Source organism: Myotis davidii, unplaced genomic scaffold (genome assembly GCF_000327345.1).
Source record: "Myotis davidii unplaced genomic scaffold, ASM32734v1 scaffold151, whole genome shotgun sequence".
In the NCBI taxonomy this organism is placed as follows: domain Eukaryota; kingdom Metazoa; phylum Chordata; class Mammalia; order Chiroptera; family Vespertilionidae; genus Myotis; species Myotis davidii.
In genome coordinates this window covers 3,733,086-3,738,722 of record NW_006285248.1, presented here as the reverse complement: position 1 = coordinate 3,738,722, position 5,637 = coordinate 3,733,086, and the positions used below count along the sequence as shown (strand labels likewise).

General features: G+C 41.4%; 1 pseudogene; it reads left to right on the top strand.

The window, feature by feature from the left end:
* The first annotated feature begins 395 nt into the window (after positions 1-395).
* Positions 396-1,682, top strand: LOC102770729 (annotated as a pseudogene).
* The last annotated feature ends 3,955 nt before the right edge of the window (positions 1,683-5,637 follow it).

Genomic DNA, 5,637 nt, shown 5'->3' with positions numbered 1-5,637 from the left:
AATCAGCTTTAAAAAGTTAGTGAACAGCAAATTTGAAAGTAGCACAATAAAACCATACTCCTAGAAATGAAACTGTATACTTGAAAGCAAAATACTGATATATGTGTAAAAGAACAGCCTAGACATGGTCCAAAAAAAAAATTATTCACTGAAATATAACTGAAGAAATTAACATAAATATAGCATAGAAAACAATGAAAGTGAATTTAAGTACAATGAAAGGTAAAATGAAATTTTAAACATATCCATTCAAAATCCCATAATGTGAGGATAGAGGAAACATGGCAGAGGCACATTTTAAAAAGGAACGCCCGAGAACACTTTATCGTTGGCGAGGAACTCCCATTAACATTTAACATGCCCAATAAGTCTGAACCAGAGTAAATAAAACATTAATGTATCCCAGTGAAATCACAGAACAGCTATGGCCAGAAGGCCTTACAAGTAACCAGAAAGAAAACATTGCTTTGGGGGGACACCGACAGCTGGGCGGCGGCCACAGGCGGGGCCATGGGAAAGACTATTACCAGCCGCTGGGCCTGGCGCGTTGGAGGAGGAGACCAACGGGCCGACCGCCGCCAGGCGCTGCGCTGCCACCCGGACAAGAGCCAGGAGCCCGGCGCCGAGGAGAAGTTCAAGGAGATCGCCAAGGCCTCCAACGTGCTCAGCGACCCACGGAAGCTCGAGATCTTCGACCGCTACGGAGAGGAAGGCCAAGGGCGGTGGCCCCAGCGGTGGAAGCGGCGGCGGCGGTGCTAACGGTACCTCCTTTGGCTATGCATTCCATGGAGACCCTCAGCCCATGTTTGCCGAGTTCTTCGGTGGCCGAAATCCCTTTGACGCCTTTTCTGGACAGCGGACCGGGGAAGAAGGCATGGACATTGATGACCCGTTCTCTGGCTTCCCCATGGGCATGGGTGGCTTCACCAACATGAACTTTGTCCGCTCCCGCCCTGCCCAAGAGCCCACCCGAAAGAAGCAAGACCCCCCTGTCACCCATGACCTTAGGGTCTCCCGTGAAGAGACCTACAGCGGCTGTACCAAGAAGATGAAGATCTCCCATAAAAGGCTGAACCCCGACGGGAAGAGCATTCGCAACGAAGACAAAATCTTGACCATTGAAGTGAAACGGGGGTGGAAAGAAGGGACCAAAATCACCTTCCCCAAGGAGGGAGACCAGACCTCTAACAACATTCCAGCTGACATCGTCTTTGTTTTAAAGGACAAGCCACACAATATCCTTAAGAGAGATGGCTCTGCTGTCATTGACCCAGCCAGGGTCACCCTTCGGGAGGCTGTGTGGCTGTTCTGTGAATGTCCCCACTCCGGACGGCAGGACCATACCCATCGTGTTCAAGGATGTCATCAGGCCTGGCATGCAGCGAAAAGTTCCTGGAGAAGGCCTCCCTCTCCCCAAAACACCCGAGAAACGCGCTGTGAATGTCCCCACTCTGGACGGCAGGACCATACCCATCGTGTTCAAAGATGTCATCAGGCCTGGCATGCGGCGAAAAGTTCCTGGAGAAGGCCTCCCTCTCCCCAAAACACCCGAGAAACGCGGGGACCTCGTTATTGAGTTTGAAGTGATCTTCCCTGAAAGGATTCCCCCGACGTCAAGAACCATACTTGAGCAGGTTCTTCCAAAATAGCCACCTGTGTTCCCCAAGGACGGACCAGGGACCTTTCCGCCAGTTGTGGACCCGTGAGAGAACCGGAGGGCCCAGGGAGGGCTTTCCTACTGCCGAATGTTTTCCAGAGAATATATTACAATAAAAAAAGAAAAGAAAAGAAAAAAGAGAAAACATTGCTTTTAAAAGAGCGACAATTACCTGACATCTGACATCTCTAAATGTTTTCTGTAGGCCATGCTCAGGGAGGAGAAAAACATTATCAATCAAGAATTCAATTTCTGGCAGAAATGCTCACTCTCAGGGCTGCCATTATGCACACTACACAGTTTCCTGGCCAAACAGAGTCTTGGGGGACAGGAAAGTGGGGAGGCTGAAATTTGGGTTATGTTTTGCTTGCTAAGCCCTGATAAAAATCTGGGTCCTTTCTCATCTTTGTTATTTTTGTTCATAGCAACACACTAAGGCAGTCCATCTTCTCCAAGGTCACTATATAGCAGAAATAGCTGGGAGAGTTGCTTCATCGAAAGTGAACACTTGGTTCTTATTGACCAACTGCTTCTTATTCTCTTAATATAGTGAATCATGTCAATATCAGAAGCCAGTATGAAGTTTTTTGCATTCAATTTTATATTTTCTTTAATATAACCAGTTGTCTCAACATCATACATTGAATAATGTATTATTATTAGAAAACTGACTTACCATACTGAATTTTACCCATATATGATTTGATTGATTTCTGTCATTATGGTATTGAACTATCTATTAATTAAAATCTCACATCATTTTTTTTCTTTTTAAAAATGGCCTTAAGGATTTTCATGCATTAGTTTTAACAATAACTCCTGGAGCAGTTCAGTTGGAAAAATTTTTGAAATATGTTTTCATTGATTTCAGAGAGAGGAAGGGAGAGGGAGAGAGAGATAGAAACATCAATGATGAGAGAGAATCATCCATCAGCTGCCTCCTAAAAAGGATCAAGCCTGAAACCCCGGGCATCTGTGCTGACTGGTAATTGAAGCCTGACCTCCTGGTTCATGGGTCAATGCTCAACCACAGAGCCACACTGGCCAGGGCCAGTTGGAATTTTTATTACAATTGTATTGTTCTTATATTTATACTTAATTTTTGTGCGGGTCTAGCTAGTAAATATTTTGACTTTGTGGATCCTACGGTCCACAAAGGAGCCATACACTATATGCGAGCAAAGTGGCCAGGTGAGGAAGATTGACCGTGAATCCATCGGGGTACCTGGAAAGGGAAGCCAGATTTGAGGGGCAAGAGAGGCTTATATGGGAAGAGGAATTCAATTGTTAAACAGTTTGAAAACATTCAAGTTGGATGTAACTGTAATCCATGTGCATATGGAACTATAAGCCGGGGTCTGGGTCAGGGCTTTGGGTTGAAATACGAGTATGTACTAATCAGTGACTGAAGCCATGAATTGGATACATTTCACTGGGGACCAAATGTGAAAAAGAAAAGGTCAAAGAAACCAGGATAATCCTTGTACTAAGCATTCAGTTAGGATAATCAACTAGAAGAGCAATTTTTAACCTTTTCATTTCATGGCACACATAAACTAATTGCCAAAACCCTGGCACACTAAAAGATATATTTTTTGCTCATCTGACAAAAAATAGGTATAATTTTGATTCGTTTCCAATGGACAACTATTGTTATGTTGGCTGTTGCCTTTTTTTGAAATTTGATAATCTAAGGGAAAAGAGGTCAGTGCTCCTGACTAAATAGCCAGGTATTGCATGTTTTAAACATTCTTGTGGCACATAAATGTGCCCACCGTGGCACACCAGTTGAAAATTGCTGGGCTAGAAGCTTGCCAGAGTAAAGCATCTATAAGAAAGAACCAGGGAAGGGCAGTGTCTGTGATGTGGAGAAGGAAGAGAGTTTCAAGAATGAATGGGTGGTCAAGAGAGGTCAAAGGAAATGAAGGGTGGGGACAGTTATGGAGATGGCCCATAAGGGGGGTATTGTTCTAAGGATGTCAAGCTGAGCCTTTAGGCAAACTCTTCTGCTTTACATGAAAAATAACTAAGAAATTAGAAACAGTACAAAAAGATCTGCAGAAATATTGCTATCTAGTAAGTATAAATCTTTTGCTAAATTTATTTTGTAATTTGTGGAAGAGACATCAACACCACCTACAGTTAGCATGTGCTATAATAAGCTTTTTTTCAAGACTTCTTGGTAACTTTGGAAAAGGAATTTTATTGGGAAACAGTTCTACTTATATTTTTATATAAAGGTGAACAAGGAAGCTTGCAAGTAAGGTAAAGTGTAAAGGAAAGCCTTTTTTAAAAAAATACAAAAAATATTTTTCATTACCTTATCTGAATTCTGAGTCAAAGAGACAATGATAGAGACTTCTAGCTTTTCATGTGTATTTACTGATTAAAGTGAACTAATATTAATGCAGAGTGTGCTCTGTAGCCAAGCCTTACAATTTTTTTCCTTTTCATTTCTCAGCCAAGGACTGAAGGCTACTGTTCTGAAATAGATGGCCCAAACTGGCTGATGGTAAAGAATTTAGAATTAATATTTCAGAATTCTATTTTCAATGTGCCCTCCCTAACCACTGTCATCTCCCATGGACAGCAGACTTTCTTCCCAGGCACTCTCTTTGTCCTTCTACTGGAAGGCTTAGAGATGGATTTGCCTAAAGGATGATGGAGAGATTAGACAGCATCTCAAGGACCTTTGCTTACAGCTTTCTGATTTCATTATATTTGGGAGGACATCTGTATTTGTTTGCTGGGGCTGCAGTAACAAAATACCACAGGCTGGGTGGCTTACACAACAGGAATTTATTCCTCATAATCTGGAAGCCAGAAGTCCAAAATAAAGGTGTCCACAGATTTGGTTTCTTCAGAGGCCTCCAGCCTTCCTTGTAGATGGCAGCCTTCTTGCTGTGTCTTCACATCGTCTTTCCTCTGTGTGAGTGTGCACTTGTGTACATGTATGTTCTAATCTTCTCTTCTCATGTTGGGTTATGAGCTCATATTGGATTATGGTCATATTGGATAGGGCTCAAAATATCATCTCATTTTGCCATAATCACCTCTGCAAAGGCCCTGGGTCCAAATACAGTTTCATTCTGAGGTATACATATGAATTTTAGGAGGGGACACAATTCAGCTCATAATATTGCACGTTATGGCTTAAAATGGCAGCTGATTTTGCAGGCAGATTTAGCTCGCACTGATACACTGCAGGCTCCATAGCTCTGCTCCACCTTGCTGCTTCATGTACTACCCTTTGGATTTGAAAGATTCCACAAACATGTCCACAGTTGGATTTATGTGCTTCATAAATATGTATATATTTCTGTGGAGGTATTTTAAACTAAGTTATAAACATTATAACACTCACTTCTAAATATCTGATTATCTCTAAAGTACAATTATTTTCCTATTGAATTTATTTGTGATTTTATGAAATATTTATTCTCAAACATGAATTCAATTTTTATATTTTCCTTAAGCACTTATTTTTGCTCTCCCCTTTTTAATCAAGTGTGCGTAATAATATCCTCTAGGTTGGCATTTCATCAACATTTTATAATAAATCACTTTGTGGTTAAGTAACATTAGAAAATGCTGATTAGGTTAATCTCAAGGATGTGGTTATGCATCATTATTCATCATTTAGTAATACTACATTGATGTTAGTCACCCAGGTAAAGTTTGTTGATGCTATAGTTTTGTGATTTCTGTCCATGTGAAACCAAAAAGAATCATGCCTCAAGGATAGTAAGTTTTAAATATTATTTTTAACAACATTTTTTAGCTCTTTTAGTTTGAGCCCTTCCCTACTTTATTCCTTGGAGATACCCTCCCCCCGACCTTTTCTTTTCTGGGCCGTGGTCATGTTTCCCCAGAAAATGTATTTTCTTTATTCTTTTTTTTTAATATATTTTTTATTGATTAAGATATTACATATGTGTCCTTGTCCCCATGTTACCCTCTATCCCCACCCTCCCTCCTTC